This window comes from Lygodium microphyllum, chromosome 4 (genome assembly GCF_053477565.2).
Source record: "Lygodium microphyllum isolate KBCC chromosome 4, Lygodium_microphyllum_v1.1.10, whole genome shotgun sequence".
Lineage (NCBI taxonomy): Eukaryota > Viridiplantae > Streptophyta > Polypodiopsida > Schizaeales > Lygodiaceae > Lygodium > Lygodium microphyllum.
Genome location: NC_141138.1, coordinates 114,077,837 through 114,097,196, shown reverse-complemented (window position 1 = coordinate 114,097,196; position 19,360 = coordinate 114,077,837).

The window sequence follows — 19,360 nt, the reverse complement described above, 5'->3', positions numbered from 1 at the left end:
TCTCAAAACATCCCTGGTCTTCCTTACTCCAGGTGTAACAATAGAAGGAATACCCAACTCATCATCAATGCTATGTTCTAAGCCACTGGATTCACCATCCACATAAGAATGACCTGCATTCACATCAAACATCGGCTGATCTACCTTCTCTTTTCCTTTTCGTGATACTTGAATACCACTATCTGCATTGCTTTGAGAAGATTCTCCTTATCTCAATCTGCTTGTCCATGGCAAAGAATGTGAACCACTGCTAGAGGACACTCCATGTCCACTAATATTTTGTGACTGCTGCTGTGAATTCTGTGCAGCATTACCATTTTGTGCATCTACATTATCAATCACATTTACTGGTTTATACCAGCTACTCATCTCATCAAAAACAACATCTCTGCTCACTGTAAACTTACGAGTAGAAGGGTTATAGCATCTATACCCTTTCTGCTATTGCAGAGAGTAACCAATAAAGATGCACTTCTCAGCTTTTGGATCCAACTTGGATCTCAACTCATCTGGCACATGAACACAGGCAATGCAACCAAAAATTTTCAAATGAGAAATATCTGGTTTCCTACCAGTATACCTCTCCTCTGGAGTCATCCCATGTATTGCTGCAGTGGGAGTCCTGTTCATTATGTAGACTGGCTGTAGCAACTGCCTCAGCCCAATAAAAATCTGGCAGGTCTTTTTCATTGAGCATGGCATGAGATACCTCTCCAATATGCCTGTTTTTTCTTTCTGCAATTCCATTTTGTTGTGGGGTATGACTACATGAATATTGTTGTTTTATGCCATGCTCCTGCAAGAACCTTGCAAACTCATTTGAGAGGTACTCTCCCCCTCCATCTGACCTTAGGCATTTTATTTGCAGGTCTGTTTCTTTTTCAACCATAGCTTTAAGAGTTTTGAAATGCCCAAAAACTTCACTTTTCTTTTTCATAAAATACACCCAAACTTTTCTGCTATAGTCATCAATAAAAGTGACAAAATAATGACAGCCTCCAAGAGATGCAGCTTTAGTAGTCTACACATCAGAGTGGATTAATTCCAATGGCTTCTTACTCTCTTGAACATGTCTATGAAATGGTTTACTTGCCTGTTTTCCAAACTGACAAGCTTCACATACCTTATACATTTATGCAACCTTGAATTTAGGCAATCCTGCAACAATATTTTGGGCTTGCATTGATTTAAGTCGTTGTACATTAACATGACCAATGCGTTTATGCCAGATATCAATATCTGCAACTACCCCGGTCCCATGTGCAAACATTGCTGCACTCAATTCAAGCATGTCTGCATCCAACGTAAACATTCTGCCCTTCTTCTTTCCTTTTGCTATCAAGCGACCTTTATTTTTCATATCCTCAACAAAGCATCCATGAGAATTAAATCTGACCTGCAAGCCCTGCTCAACCATTTGATCGACAGAAACCAGGTTCTTGGTGATATTTGGGACATGAAATATATCAGACAGGTATTTCTTTTTTCCATCCTGCATAGACAAAGGAATTTTTCCAATTTGCACAATAGGATTTGCAGTAGTATCACCAGTCTCCACAAATCCTGGTTTTTCCATTTTTCTTGCATCCTGCATCCATTCTGCATGACCTGTCATGTGGTTTGATGCACCTGAGTCAACATACCACACATCATTGCTTTCTTCTGCACTTGTCACAGAATTGGTCACGTGCTGCACCATAAACAAATGCTCATTTCTATCATCACCCTGAAGATGCATAATTCCCTTGTTGCAATTTTCCATTCATGATGTCATTCTGCTTTTTATAGCAGTCTTTAGCTATATGACCCATTTTACCACAGTAGTAGCATTCAACATTACTGTTTGCATTTTGGCCTCTTTGCAATCCATCACGACCTCTTTGGCTCCCCTTGCCTCTAGAGTTACCACGTCCTCCTCCATAGGACTGGTTTTCTTGAGTTTGCTGCGTATTCTGATTTCTACCACGGCCTCCAGATCGGCCTCCTCTACCTCTGCCTCTACCTCTTCCATCATTTGAGTAGAAGACAACTTCTTTTGAAGTTCCTCCTGAAGAAGATGCACCACCATTTCTCTGCTCCTCAGAAATTAGAAGAGCAATCAACTCCTCAAAATCAAGAAATCTTTCACGGAAGGAAATCGATGTTCAGAACTGTGCATAATCCTTTCCTAGACCATTCAAGGTCACAGAAACTAAATCATCATCTTCCACTAGCGACCCAATGGAAACAAGTGCATTTGTAATCTTCTTCACCTTCATGTGGTAGTCATTGATGCTCATATTTTCTCTTTGCACATTATGCAACTCTTGCTTGAGCTGCATTTTCCTGGCTTGCATATTTGTGCTATACATTTTTGACAAAGTATCACATGCCTCCTTCGGCGTACTTGCATCTTGAATATGCACAATCATAGAGTCTGAAATGCTGATAGACAGCCAGTACATAACTTTCTTGGCTCTCTCATGCCATGCTTTAAATGCTTGCATTTGCTGTTGATAGGGAACATCAGGAAGAACTGGTTCTTCTTGTTGAGATATCGAGCTCCACTCGTGATACGCCAGGGTGACCGTTGTGTATTTATGTCACCGACTTGTCAGTTTGCAGACGCGGTTGGTACACCGCCCATGAATAATAGCTACATGATAGCTATCCTTATCTACTCTAGTTCGTGGCTCAGTTAGTATGCCACCTTAGCTAGTTGAGTTTGGTTTGAGACCCATATATGGGGTTCTTCTATTTCTTTGTAAGTGAGTTCTTTTGGCTTACACAACTAAGAAGAGGAAAACTGTTTTCAGCCTCCATCTTTGTGTGTATTCCCCCATTGTGCAAGCAAGAAAGCTACAAGTGAGACTCCTTCCTTCTCTCCCACAATCTTGACACTTCTTCATTTCTTGCAACAAATTCCCAATATTCTTTTCCCATAAGAAAATTCGTCATTCTAAACTTCCATGCTTGGAAGTTGTTCTTGTCAAGCTTTTCAATGGCAATCTATGAAAGAGAATCAGATGCCATTATAGAACACTACAAAAAATTCTGTCACTGCAAAGAACACAACTTCAGCCTCACAAAGGCAAATCTGCAAAACTGACGAAAGTGGTATTCGACCACACAGTCACTTCCTAGTGACAAATTTGCATCAATAGGCAACAAGGATGATTCTGTAACTCCCAATGTCTCTGCACACAGGCATACGATGCAATTTCTACAGTAACTTTTCACCAACCTGTAGAACAGTAGTCGCACAGCATAAAACTGAGCCTTTTCCTGAGTGCGTGCAAAAAACTTCCGCCTCCAAAACAGGCCCCGAAATGGCCTCAAATCAAAAAAACAAAGAAACCGAGGGCTAAAGCATGTTCCCACAGCATATCTTGCCCTCTTGCTACACCGTGAAGGGCGTCTCAATCTGAGACAATGCACTCTTGCACTTTCCGGCTGTGCTACCTGCAGAGGCTTGCTCTCAAAACAGAAAATGAAAGTAACACTGGTCCTCTTACCAGAACACTGCGAACTTGGTTTGCTTTCTTGAGCTCCTTACCACGAACAAGGCTCCAATACCATGTCAAGATTGTGGGAGAGAAGGAAGGAGTCTCACTTGTAGCTTTCTTGCTTGCACAATGGGGGAATACACACAGAGGTGGAGGGTGAAAACAATTTTCCTCTTCTTAGTTGTGTAAGCCAAAAAGAAATCAAGTACATTGAAATAGAAGAACCCTATATATGTGTCTCAAAACCAAACTCAACTAACTAAGGTGGCATACTAACTGAGCCATGAACTAGAGTAGATAAGGATAGATGTCATCTAGCCATTATTCATGGGCGGTGTACCAACTGCATCTGCAACTAACAAGTCAGTGACATAAATGCACAATGGTCACCCTGGCATATCACAAGTGGAGCTCGATATCTCAACAGTTAAGTCATTCAAAAAGTGGGGGGGGGGGGGGGGGGGAAGAATCAATTGACCACTAGAAACTAGACAAGAAAACAAAATCTAGAAACCATAGGAAGTTGAACCATAGCAATGTTGGCACAAGGGGGGAAAGGTGACAAAAATTAGACTCGTTAAGTACATAAGTCAAGGGAATCCTATTGCAATAAGCATCTAGATGAAGTGTCTCTTAGAAGAGAAACTGTTGTTCTACCAAACCTCATCAACATCATTGAAACCTTAGTTTCATAAAAATGAAAATTAACCATGTTAGCATTAGAATTAAATGCTAGCAACCTAGATTGACCTTGAGAGTTTTCAGCTAAAATCCAATAGCTCCTAGCATAGTATGAGCAAAAGGAATAGGTACTGCATGCGGATAGACCAACGCACTAGGTCATCATTGAGATAGAAGACGAAAGAAGGCTAGGTTGCAATAGGTCATGCGATTCATGCAAGCGCAATGAGTCAATAGGCAAAGAAAGGAGGCTGAACTTAACCAAATACAATGCACCTTGGCATTAGCAAAGGGTGCATGGGATCAAGGGTTAATGCTGAAATAGAACAATCGCTCGAAGCAAACCTTACTTCGACTGAACTCCTAATCAATAAGTGACTAATGGACAATTTAGCAATTCAATCCAATGGGTGGAATAGTGCTAGACTAATTGCCTCGATCCTAGCTAGATTGGGGGTTATGCCAATTCCAAAAACTAGACTAAAATCTCAATAGTCACAAAACAAGTTGAGAAATACATAGTAGGAGATGACCCATATGGTTTCATGGAACAATTCAAGCAGGTCTGCAAAGCCAATAACCTCCAAGATCCCAATCAATATGCACAGCTGTGGATTATGGCTAGGGAAAAAGGGTTGCCGAACTTGGTTCACCAACCTACCAGACAATGTCGAGCACAATAACTTGACACATTGAAAGACCTTTTCATCAAGAGGTTTTCTGAAGCAAGGTATACAGATAACTTGACTGTGAAATTGATGGACTTCAATCAAAAGCACTAGGAAGAGATTCACAATTATGTCACTCATGTTAGGAGCTTCTATAAGAGAATTCCAATGACTGAGCATTCGAATGAGAAGGCAGTATCCACCCACAATGTTTATTAATAAAATACAAAATGAGCAGCTCTATAAAGCCCAAGCGGCTAACAAAAGTCTACAAGGGACGTGTTAGCAAGGGTCTTTAAAGAAGCAATATGCATGGATAACTTGTTGAAAGAAAGAAGCTCAAAGGCCATTCAACTAGCAAGTGCCACTTCTAGCTATGGTGAGAGAACCACTTTTTGCAGTGAATGAACTATACTTGATGCTTAGGGGAGAGGGAAAGTATTGACCAATCACAAGAAATAGTAGGCATAAAACTAGAACTAGCTAAGCCTTAAGAGGCAATCCAATACTTGCATCATCTCATATGCAATGCATCCATTGTGAGAAAAACCACCTTCCAGTTGAATGCCTTGACCCTAGGCCACACACTTGCACAACCTATGGTAGGTGTAGGTATGAAGTAATACATTGTCGCTTTTGTTGCTACTGAGGAGGTTGTCTTATCAATAAGCCCGCCCACTACCATTCTATCTAGGAACATGCAATTTAATTTTGGAAGAGGAGCTCTGTTACACCCTCGGAAGACCAAGATGAAAAAGTTGAAAAATAAAAAATGGAAGACAATCCCAAGGCAAGAGGAAAATTGAGGAGAAAGGTGCACTTAGAAAAATCTGAAGACACGAAGTGTATGAAAAAGTCTCAAATGTAAAAGGAAGTACACAATAATAAGCGCACCTTAATATGCTAGCAAGAAAAGCATCGAGCGCATTGCAATCCATCTTGTAAAAGAATGTCGGCCGTGCAAGCTGTAAAGAATGAGAGGTGTGGGTTGAGGCCTATATTGATAGTAGGAAGGAGAAGAAAAGAGAGTAGAGGAATGGACAAAGGCCTGACAAAGGCCTGACCAAAAAGGGGATGGCCACCCAAGGAAGGGATTTGGACATGTATAAAAGTCAAGAAATGAATAAAGAAGCTCATTTTTGTGTATGGCCAAACTTGCTCTTCTCTTACTTCTTGCTCTTACTTCCTTCTTGTGCATGAGAGAGGGAGTGTGAGAGAGGGAGAGAGAGTGTGTGTAGGAGTGAGGGACCATGGAGAACCTCTTCTTCTCCTCTCTTCATCTTCATCTTCTCTCTTCCCCCTTCTTGTGCACATGGCTATGGAGGTCAAAGCTTGGAGCTTGGAGACGGAGCTTGCTTGAGGGTGCATCTTGAATCGTAGAGCTATCAGCGGATTGGTGGGAAGAGGTACTTGATTGGATTTGAAGGTAAGCTCACTACATTGGTGTGTGGAAGAGTGTGCATGGCTATGTGAGAGGTAGCCATAGCTCTCAGCTTGAAACTCTTGAAGCAATAAGGGGTCCATGTGTCTTAATGGTTTGGTTGCAAGAATGATGACATTTTGGTTTCATTTTTCCGAGACCAATAGATTCAAGCTTACGTGCTTGTGTGCTCCAAACCACGTGAGAAAGTGAAAGTTCATCTCCAAAATGGCACTTGGTTTTAGGTAGGAAGCAAGGGAGTCAGAGGCCATTTGATCTCTCTTGTGGATTAGTTTAGATTTAGGAAACTTTTTATGCATTGGTTAGAGTAGGAGAAGTGTATTTTAATCAGATTTGAGACTTTAAGGTTTGAAAAATAAGGAAAAACAAGGAAATGATAACTCTCTATGTAACCAGGAAATAAGGGAATAGGGGAAGAAAGAAAAAATATTTTTTATATCCAAGAAGGAAAAGGAGAACACAAAAGGTAAAAAAGGGGAAGAGACAACTCATTTGCACTCTGTGAGATTGAGAGAGAGACAAGGAGTGACAAGTCCATAGGTAGTAGGAGCACCTACAATCTTTGCCATTGACAAATTCAGGCCTTCCGAGTATGCTCTAAGTCCTTATTTTGCTGATTAGTACATTGCTTCAGAACCCTCGATGCATTGGGTATTGATTATCAAGTCATTAAAGTTGATATTTATGCCCTTTGGTGTGTTTCCATGTGCCGCTTGGATGGCGACTCCATAGGCCGTGAACGGATCGGGCTCGAACATCCGAGCCACTTAAGTTGACATACTTGGATGGATTGGGCTTGGACGTTTGAGCCACTTTAGTTGACATACTCAAACATGCAACTCGTAGTCGAATCTTGGGCCTTAGAAGGCACTCACATGCTCGACGAGCACCCCTCATCAGAGTCCGAGTTTGATCACTTAGATAGCCATTTACCTTTAGGAGCTTCCTCAGATGGCCAAATATGGAACTCTGACAAGGGACTCAGAAAATCAAGTCTAGGACTCAAACAAGCTATCCAAATCCTTATTTTTTGACTATCTTCTCTCACTTTGAGACATATTAGGGCCTATTGCCAGAGCTTATCAGTAGCCAAGTTGAAATCTGGACGAGTAGGTGAAACCATAGAACTATTTGCACTCAAAAACCTTAACCTAGCAGTCTGGGAGTGACTGAAAGAATTGACCATTGGCTGCTACCATGGATAGAGACCTAAGTTGACCCATTTGGCTGAATGCCCATCAAACTAGCTGTCACAACCCATGAAAGACCCAATTTCAACTGTTAGGAGTGATCAAAACCCACTCAAAAAAGTAGCAATGGCATGAAATTGAATAGATGCACTGGACTTCATCAAAGGTTACACCTTGCATTGTAGACATTAAAGCACATGTGAAAGCTAGAAAGCTGGATTTCGCATAGCTCATGTTGAGTCGTACTACTAGCGTATAAGTATTGTACATTGGCAAACTATCGGATTAACAAGGAATACGCTAAGGGGGATTAAGCTAAAAATGAACCCACCAATAGGAGTGTAACCTTGAGAATTAGATGAGTGACCCAAGACACTAAATACAAACACCTAGAGAAGCATCTTTAGCCGGCCTAGTTGACCTCATAGAAGCACTGGTGGATTAGGAGACAACCACCATGGTAGGCACCAGCTCGAATGAGAACAATCTCAACCTTGAGATTGACCTTAACGTTGTCATGTCGCTATGAAAACACAGCGTGAAAAACCTTGGAGTGCACCATCATCTAGCTTTCTTACTGATCTAGAGAGTCAATGCCATATTAGTCATTAGCATTAGTGTCCATAGTATGAATAGTTCCAAAATACATGATTTTTTGGACAAGTTTAGCCTATTTTTGATATTTTGGATATTATTTCTTATAAATATCCTTAAAATATGAAAAAAACTTCTAGAATAGAGTGACATGCAAAAAGCAAGTGACTTTTCACCCAATTTTAGGAGATCTCGTGCAAAAAGAAGGGGCTTCCAAATTCACACAGCGCTCGATCGCAGTTTACAGGTAGCAAAGAGCACTCCAAATAGGGAGAAGAAGGAGTGATCTGGGAGAATTTTGATAAGGTATCATTGGGTTTTATCCCCCTTTTGGAGCCATGGAACCATCGGATTTACCGTCTACGTAGCAGAGAATAAGCTAGTTTTTGGTGCGTGTTTTTGGTCTACCATGGAGCTCTAGGAGATCTAATGCTTGGAGATTTCTTTCAAGTAGTCCCAAATAAGGATTTTGTTTATCTTCTCAATTTCTATCAATACATAGTGCTTTGATTTATTGAGCTTTATCTTTATCCTCTGTACCTCTTGTCTATTCATTTTCTTCTCTTCTATCTCCTATTCTCTACTTCCTTCTCTCTCTAATCCTCGGTGGATATGACCTTTTGATTAAAACCCTTCCAACATCGATGAACGTGATGTGAAAGGTCATGGAAGGAAAGACATGATGGGAGAACTTTCAAGCATAATTTCTAGTAATGTTTTGCAGCAGTTAGTACAAAATATGAACATGCTTATGCATGTACAATAACAACAACAGGTGATATAGGCTTCTGCTCAAACAAAAATTGTTGTGATGAATGCTCTACAAGCAGTAGAGTGTGAGATGAAGTTGTTTAATGGTAGGAATGTATCTACATATTTGCATACCTATGCTCAAAAGATAGAAATCTTTGGGGTGGCTCAACTTCCATGGAGCCAATATTTTTTACAGGTCACTATACATGAATTGAAAGCCTGAGTTACTAAATTGTACATGCAGGATGCTAATTGGGTAGCTTTTAAGAAAACACTCTGGGAAGAATTTTACATTGAAGACATTCATTTGATTACCCGCAAGACTTTCCAGGAGTAGGTTCTAAAACCCAATAAGGGTCTTGTGGCTTACAGAGTTATTAAGAGAATTTGAAAGTCAAATTGAGCAGTTAGATCTTATAGAAGAGCAAACTCTTCCAAGTCAAAAATTGAATTGTTTCTACAAGTAGTAGATCCTGAGCTTCAAGAGAAACTTGATGATTTGTTAGAGGATCTGACTACAGAGACATGGCTTAAAACAAAGTGGAGGCATGTTAAGGAAGTTGTTACTGCATTGGTGAAAAAGCATAGAAGGAGAGAAAGATTGCATGTATCTAGCTTGCCTACTGTTATGGGAAAAATAGTTGATGTATCCAATAAGCCACCCATTCTGTGGCTAACCATATGGCTGCACCTATTGTTCCCACTGTTAGGGAAGATGTATTAGATGAATTGGTTAAAAGCATGCGCGATCTTCAGTTGAAGGTTGCAAAATTGGATGAAAAAGGACAAGAGGAAAGGGGACAGGCAGAGCCCCTAAACCAGGAAAAAGATGTATGTGGTGTGATAGTTTGCAGCATGAAAGGAAGGATTATGCTACTTATCAGGAAGCCTTGGCATGATAGCTCATCTTTTGGAAAGATGGCAAGATCCATGCACGAGAAATGGGATTGCCTCTCTTGCTTTGAATTTTGGAAAGGGAGATATGCAAAAGTTATTGGAAGACTTGGCTGTTCGAAATGCTTATGCAGCTATACATGCTTCTACTTTTGGTCTATACTTGAATAAAATGCCTAGCCAAAGTGATGGTTGGTCTGAAGAGCTGCAATATGGACACATGCTTTGCAAGCAGCTGAAAAGAGGAAAGTTACATAGTGAAATGTCCCATGCAGGGCAAGACATTCGTGACATAACTGGCTTGGAATCACTAGTAGATGCATATTCAGTGTACGCATATTTAACAAAGGTGCAAAACACGGATGTACTTGTGAAAGAGAAACAAAAGAGAGATGAAGATAATGTAGGGATATCTAAGAGAGTGACAAGAAGAAGTGTTGATCTGCCTAAAGTTGCAAATCAGCCACCTCCTGAGTATGTTATGGAAGAGGTTGGTTAAGAGCAAAAACAAGACAGCAAGCAAGAGAGCAAAATGAAGGGAAACCAGCCGAGATATAAGTTGCAATTTGATATTGAGAGCCACTGATGCCTTAGAAGATCCTATAATGGAAGAGTCAACCATTGCATCTATATATTTTCTTAATACATCTGAAGAGGTTTATGAAGCTCATATTTTACTTGATGCAAGGACTAAGAGGGAGATTGGTAAAGTATTGAATGCACATGATTTGCAGGATACAATTATTGTTTTTCTGAGACAATTCATGAGCTCAAGGATATGCCTTTAGAGGATGTTAGATGTAATGCTCCATAACTAGAAACTATTTCAGATGCTTTGTCAAAGGCCTGGATATGCAATTCAAAGATACATCAAGATATAGTTTGCTTCACTATTTTCGGTGATGGTTAGCATGTGTTGGATGCAAGTGAGGCTCAGTTTATATTTGATGTGGTACACAATTGTCAATATAAGTAGATTTTCATGTGCTACACTCTGAAAGAGCATGCATTTTGCTATGCCTTTGTTGATTGGTGCATTAATAGCTTGTATATGGAGATTCAACAACCTCTAGTATATGATGCACACCTAAGGCTTAATGACCTTGGAGTGGATGCTTGGTCTCGTATTAGAGTTATGCAACTACTAATCATTCGGGTCTATGATCAAGGGGGATGCCTTCTTATATGCATGATGGGCAACAAGTTGATGCTGTGGGTGTTTGACCTGGGTGGTGCATCGGTGGCACATATAAGAGGATGTGTAGGTTCAAAGGGGGTGGATGCCATGTCGCTACGCAAATACAGTGTGAAAAACCTTGGAGTGCATCATCATCCGACTTTCTTGACAACACCTAGAAACATGTTAATAATTGCTTAAAAAATTAACAAAAGTGTATACAGCTAAGATACTATTACCATCTTTTTACATTAATTTAATGCAGATGCAGTGTTCAAGTTGTTGTCTCTTCAGAGGATGGTTCAGCAGTCCAACAAGAGGAAAAAGAAGTATGTTGCATTAAGCATAGTGTTTTAGGGCTTGTAGTGGGGAGAAAGGGGGGCTATCACTAATCTTCGTAGTAATGATAAGTTGCAAGGCAAGTTAACGGAAGAGAGAGGGATTAGAGCTTTTCTAAGGATGGTTGCTAGTACATTTAGGGAGTTGATACAAGTATCTAAAGACTGTTCTTGAGAGGACATAAGAAGTCTGGTTAAAAGAACTCTTAGTGCAAGTTCTATCTATCAATCATGATTAAGAAAATTACATCTTGATTATGAGTAAAATGCTTGAGCAATTGTTTAATACCTCTGCTTTACCGCTTTACCACATTTTACATGCACTACATGATTGGCACATAAGTTGCTAAGATTGAATGGGGATTTTAAGTATTAATAGGTGCTCAGGTCCTCTTGAAGATTGGCTATTTGCTTGGCCCTCATGAGGTGAGTAAAACCCTTTGAAAGAAGTTCCAACGTTCAAATTTGAGGGCATTGTATATAGAGTGACTTAAGATTTACAACTTTGACCAACAAGAGTTTTAAATATGAGCACAACCAACTAACCCATCGGTACTTTAGCTTCTCAAGCTAAATGTTTATCTTCCCTATGGCAAAGATTTGTAGCTACCATATTCTGAAGACTTACATGTTGAAGATAGTGGTGGCCTTACGAATGAGAGGTTAGAGTACATACATGAAGATTTGTAAGGTTTATCATAGTTCAAAGGCAGGCTCAGAGAATTTGAATTAGAACTTTGTTGTAAATTTTGTGTCAGTCTAAAATGAAAGGCTATGATATCAATTACCAGATCATTTGCAATTTTGAACTAGAAAATCTAGCTTCAATTGTGGGGAGGGCCAAAAAGTAAACAATAAAGTGTAAGATAGTAATTGTCATACTTTTCTTTGAAAGTAATGTGTCCTTTAATTAAGGGGGGTAAGTAAGAAAAAGATAAATACATCAGCCAACTAGTGGTAGCACGTCAACTAGGACTCAGTTGGATGACTCTATAGCTAGACCTCCTCTTACCAAGTTCACTAAAGATCTATCCTCAATTCCCCCTCGCACTTTTCAGATGTGGATGAGATCTGATGGGATGGAATGCCATTGGTGAGCATCCCCATATCTCTATAGGAATTTTTGAAGGTCTTTTCTAGGTCATTCCAGCACCTTGCACTAAATCCAAGGATCCCTAGTACACAAATTGTCCAAGCCACCAACATGTAGTTAAATGTTAGGAGCCTACCCTGCAATGTTGCCTTCTCCTCGGCCCAAGCATGAAATTTGTTTGGCTTTGTGAAGGAACCAGTCAAACCTCTGCTGATGTGTGAGGCCTGGCCCTATTGGGTAGCTTAGGTATCAAAAGAATTCTCCCTTCTTGATTATTTTGAAGCCATAGTCAGCCAGCCAATTAGGGGAATCATCCAACCTCAAGTAGAGTATCTCTGTTTTGTACCAAATTACCATGGATCTTGACCCCTCAAAGAAGAGCTAGTAGACATCAAGTAGTTCATCCAGTTGTTCCTTCTTCGCATCCACCATGTTGGAGTTGTCATCTGCAAAGAAGTGTGTGATAAAATGCTCATGCTTGGGCAGGCTTAGAGGCCTATGAGTGCCCCTATGGGCTAGCCATTCTATGCGGTGTATTAATGGGTCTATTGCCATGGCAAAAAGGAGTGGGGTTAGGGGGTAGCCTTGCCTTATTGACCTCTATAGAGAGAAATTGATGCACACCTAGGCCGATGAGTTGAAGAATAAATTCATGACCATTCCCACACATTGGTGCCCGAAGCCTAGAGCTTCCATGGTTGACAAGATAAAATGCTAGTTGACATGATCATGTGCCTTGTTGAAGTCCATGTTCACCAGAATTGCCCTCTGACCGCTTGCAATTGTCTAATCCATTGAGGTTGCTAAGTTTAGTGTGGCATCTTGGATTTTTATCTTGTTAATGAAGCCGTATTGCCTCGAATGGATGATCCTGACAAAATGTATTTGAATCTTAGTTCTATTGTCTTAGCCATCAACTTATATGCCATGTTGAGCAAGATGAGCAGTCTCCATTGGTTCATGGTAAGCCGTCCATGACTTGGGGATTGGCTTGATCAGTCTAGCATTTATTTCCATGGCACACTACCTTTTTTCCACAGAGACATGAAATTTTTCAGATGCTTTAAACTTACTAGTAACATTCATTAATGTAATAATCAAATGTGCAAAGTTGTCACGCACATGTGATGCACATGGCAGTTATTTTATCTCAGGGCGGCCTAGCCAATTTAACTGTGATGGGCACATTTATTTTTGGGTGGGGTCAAAAGGGATAAAATTAATTATCAAAAGTAATTAATTCTAAAAATGAATTAATTGACTAAAAATTGCTGAAAATGGGATTGGAAGGCTGCCACTTGGCAAAAATACCCATACAATGGGAGAGAAGGTTGTTTAGCGATGGTGGAGAGCCATTCAGTGTATGCAGGCTGTGGGGGAGAGAGAGAGAGAGAGAGAGAGAGAGAGAGAGAGAGAGAAGGCTGTAGGTTTGATTTCTTATTGTGGGAGACCCTTTGGAGGTTGGTGACAATACCAAATACCCCATCTAGAGCAAGCAACAACATATTTGGTGTCCATAAGAGCCGGCGACAACCTTATTGATCAAGTGACAACATTTTGCGGCCTTAGGATAGCATGCAACTGCATTTAATGCAGGCTAAAGCAAGTAGCATGCAGATCATAGGATTTTCTTATGAAGAATCTATGATTTCTCTCTCATCTCAACATTTTCTCTCACCTTCTCCAGCTTGTACTTAGCAATTCTCTGCCATTTGGGACAAATCTCTGCCAAATTTGGTGGATAGCTATGAGAATTCTTTTGTAAATCCTAAATTTTCGAATCAGACAAAGGCATTGTACCACTGAAATCAGCACTTGGAAGTCAAGGGATTATCAAGGATTTCAAGTGCAAGCACATCCATTTGATTTGGGATATCATTTGGCCAGTTTGTGGTTCCGTTTGTACAAGTCTTGGGTGAAAGTCAAGGGGCAATTGGCCCAAATTGTTTGCTGATAGGTTATACACCAAAGGGATTTTGGATCAACAAAGGAGATTGTGAAATCTCAAATTGTACTCCATCCATTATCAATACAAGTTAAAGAAATACCACAAGGGACACCAATTTTGGGCCCAATAGGGTGTCCAATTGTAACGTGCCCACCCATCGACTGTCCAAGCACACTTTTAGCCGTCTATCGAGAAACAAATCTAAGTGTCGTTGTCTCGCACTCCCATGAAATGTTTCGGGTTTTGTCACCTAGGGTTTTTCGAATCTACCTTGGAATGGAATGTTCACGGTCGAATCCACTAGGATCGACTTGAAATTTGGGCTCCTAGTGGCCAAGGTCACCTAACAGCATTCTAGCATCGGAACTTGGACATTCTACTTTATGCAGAGATATCCAAACCTAAGCAGAACCATGCCACACTTGGCTCAAAGAGAATGGGAAATGAGAGGGATGCGTTGCTCAACCTCTCTACCCATAGGGCATAGTCCCATTCTGGTCCCCTAAAATGGCATGAATCGGGGTTCTATCAGAAAAATTCCTAATGTCAAAGATGGTAAAACCTTGCGAGAAGCCTCCCAGTTCTCTGGGACCACCCTGCCGTAGGACGGACCCGTCGAGGATTCCCCCCACCTGCTTTCCTTGATAGCTTTAGTTTTCTAATTAAGTCCTACCACATTTATGTGCGACACTTAAAATCATCTTCTTTAATTAATCCTTTTAGGGAACATGGTTCGTTCACGTAATTTATAGCACAAACATGAATACAGAGCAAGCAATCTATTGACAAACAAGTTCCTTTTTATGTTCCAAGTGATGCCTACTGTGTGTAGACTGCGATCGCGGTGTGCACAATTTCGCAAATCCCTCTCTTTTTTTTTCTTTTTAAAAAATCTACAAACTAACTAAAACATCACTTGTCTTTTTCTTTTAAATGACATTCAGTTCTAGAAATATCCATATCTTTTTAGGATAATATCTAAAATATACTAGTCTTGTCTAAAAATCTAATATTTATGATCCAAGCCTCTTGTAGCGATAACCATGATCCCCTTGGAGTAGGGTCTCGCCGCTAGTTTGGGGGTAGCCTAGCATGATCCTTCCTTAATTAAATCCTTTAAGAATCAAGCACAAACAAGGCATTGAGTGCTAGTATCATTTTCCAAGAAAACATTCCTTTATCCCCATGGCAACTTGTCATCATAGACCCTTGCCATGCATTTACCATAAATCACCAGCACCTGGAATAATCATCCAAACAACAAACTAACAACTAGTTGAATGTAAAAGCATTTAGGATGTTGTTTGTGTTCTTCCCAAACAATGCAGAATAGTGGCGATAACATTTCCATTGCATATTTGCTCTCCCCCTTGGGATCAACGAGCAATTCTATATAAAATTTACTTAACACTTGTATGCAAAATTTTTAATGACATGATTATGCCATTCATAACCCTTGACCAATTCTTCCTTGTAATTGCTCTATCAACGAATAAGCCATATGCACGTAGGTGCAATTAACTTTCCTTGATATATGCACTTCGCAAGCTCCATCTTACGAATATGTGAGATGAAACGATCTATACTCGTGCATCATAGTATAGGCCTAACACATCTCATACGAGAATCAAAACAAGAATCTACCAATTTTGAAATAAATTACTTACGGCTGGTACCACAATTGGATTGATAGTGATGCCTTCATCTGAAGCTTCGTTGTTGGTAATGGGATTGCCATCCACACGTGACATTCTTCGCCATCGTCCACAAGTAGACTCAAGGGATTAAGAAGGTGGAATAGATTCGAGATGGGAGAGCGTAAGAGAAGGTGGCTAAGTCGAGGATCAAAATAGAGATATTTGAGCTAACTCTCTCTCTCTCTCTGTCTCTCTCTCAAGCTCTCTCTCACAATCTCTTGGAGGGTTATCCTTCTCTCTACATCTCTCTTGTAGTCTCTCGGAGCCTCTCGGGGTCTCCTTATGCTTCTTGTGCCTCCCCATGCCTCATATTTATACCGAATTAGAGAAGAGGGCTTGTGGCTGAGAAGTGGAGCTCTTTGTGGAGAGGGATCTTGGAAAGATCAATAAAATATTTTTAATTAAATAAAAATTATTAGTTATTAATGTTAGTTAGTTTTTACCTTTAGTTAGTCTTTAGTTAGTAACCTTACTAACTTATTAATTGACTAACTAACTTTCGAACTAACCAACTAACTTTTAATTACGTGGAGACATTACATCCTCCTCCCCTTAGAGAAATCGAGATGTCCTCATCTTGAGAGAAACCGAGGGTATCATTTTGGAACCTGTGGGTTATGGGCCCATCACGCTTTCGCTACGCTACTCTGATCACTCATAGGCATGTGATCTTTTGAAACAACAACCTATTATATTTGATACATCCAAGTTTGGTCAACTAACTTAAGTTTGGCTATCATTGCTTGATTGGTAGAGGCAATTCTCGAAGCAAAAAAATATTCATCCATCAACTCAATCCATATCTTTGCCTCTGCTATGACGTATATCCCTTCTCCATCAAACTCGGGTGTCTTAATTTACTTGAGAAAGAATTCCTTTTCTTGCATCAACATTCGTGGGTGTAGAAGGTGCCTAACAATCAAGCCATACTGCTTAGGTTATTTTGTTTAGGATATGTCTACAAACCATACATTAATCAATCACGTATCATTACGAAGTTTTGCTCTGATACCAACTGTAACGTGCCTGCCCATCGGCTGTCCAGGCACGCTTTTAGCGGTCTATCGAGAAACAAATCTAAGCGTCACTGCCCCACACACCCACGAAATGTTTCGGGTTTTTTCGCCTAGGGTTTCTCAAAACCGCCTCGCAACGGAATGTTCACGGCCGAACCCACTAGGATCGACCTGAAATTTGGGCTCCTAATGGCACGGGGGGTTCACTATAGATGTTGTATGGTATCACGTGAGTGTAAGGGGGGGGTTGGAAGGGGACACTTAAGCGAATACATTAGAGGTAGACCCCTCTTAATTTTCTATATTTAACTACAATTTAAGGAGGGGATAGAGGGGAAAAAGAAGGGGGGATGCATTTGATCACCTCTCTCCATAGATTGGTTTCTCCATGGCATACAAGGGACCTTGACAAGCAAGGTAAAAATCCTAAACCCTCACATAGTAGGGTTATTGAACCTAAGGTTTCTAACAAAAAAAAAACATTAGCAAACTATGAATAAGCATCGACTCTTGTTTCTCCTCCCGCTACAACTTTGGATCATCATCCTTCGCAGCTCTAGGTTCTTTTCCTTTATCTGCCAGCTTGAGCGTGACCACTTTAGACTTGCAAAAATAGAATGCCTCACTTTAGACTTTGTGATATGGCCATTTTGATACTTTTAATTACTTAGGATAATTTCAACTTTTAAAAAGAAAGTTAGTATATTTTCTATGAAGAATTACATTTAAGAAAGGGGATACATAAAAGTTCATACATGTATATATCTTATAAGCTTAAATAGGGGGATATATTAGTCTTACAAGCTTCATAAATAGGGGTTTTTTTAGAAGTCCTTGCACGCAAGTGACATGTCTTCTTTACTATGAGTGAACCTCCCGTACCTAGTGGCCAAGGTCTCCTAACAGCATTTTAGCATCAGATCTTGGATATTCTACTTTATGCAGAGATATCCAAACCTAAGCAAACCCATGCCCCACTTGGTTCAAAGAGAGTGGGAAATGAGAGGGATGCACCGCTCAACCTCTCTGCCCATAGGGCATAGTCCCATTCCGCTCCCCTAAAACGACATGAATCAGGGTTCTATCCTAACAATTTCTAAGGTCAAAGATAGTAAAACCTTGCGAGAAGCCTCCCAGTTCTCTGGGACCACCTTGTCGTAGGACGAACCCGTCGACCCTCTTCCTTTGATAGCTTTAGTTTTCTAATTAGATCCTACCACATTTATGTGCGACACTTAAAATCGGCTTCTTTAATTAATCCTTTTAGGGAACAGGGTTCGTTCGCGTAATTTGTAGCACAGAAACAAATACAGAGCAAGTAATCTATTGACAAACAAGTTCAAACAAGTTCCTTAACTTATCTTTAGGTTAATCTTTGTCTCCTGCCCATACAGGAGAAATTATGTATCCCTTCTATCCAACAGAAGTAACTGGTCCAAATCACATGGCACCGCAAATTCCATATCTTTCCGACCCACCGGAAGATACACAAAATTCCACGAGTTTATTTTGCCCACCAAGATTCCACCCTTGTAACTAGTATTTAGGGTTCCAGGATCCCATCCAAGGTCACAAAGGGGCTCGTGAGATTCTAGGAATAATGCAGGATTTACAGCCAGATCCACACCCACATTTCCTACTCCTCGAGACTATCCCTACTGACAGACCTTTCGCCTATGGAGTTGGTCCAAGCCTCTCGTAGCGATAACCATGACCCCCTTGGAGTAGGGTCTCACCGCTAGCTTGGGGGTAGCCTAGTGCGATCCTTCCTTAATTAAATCTTGTAAGAATCAAGCACAAACAAGGCATTCAGCGCTAATATCATTTTCCAAGAAAACATTCCTTTATCCCCATGGCAACTTGTCATCATAGACCCTTGCCATGCATTTACCATAAATCACCAACACTTAGAATAATCATCCAAACAACAAACTAACAACTATTTTAATGTAAAAGCATTTAGGATGTTGTTTGATCAACCAACAAAACTAATTATGTTATTCCCAAACAATGCAAGAATAGTCGCGATAACATTTCCATCGCATATATGATCTCCCCCTTGGGATCAACGAGTGATTCTATATAAAATTTACTTAACGCTTGTATGCACAATTTTTAATGTCATGATTATGCCATTCATAACCCTTGACCAATTCTTCCTTGTAATTGCTCTATCAACGAATAAGCCATATGCAACTAGGTGCAATTAACTTTCCTTGATATATGCACTTCGCAAGCTTCATCTTACGAATATGTGAGATGAAATGATCTTTACTCGTACATCATAGTATAGGCCTAACGTATCTCATACGAGAATCAAAACAAGCATCTATCAATTTGGAAATACATTACTTACGACCGGTGCCACAGTTGGATTGACAGTGA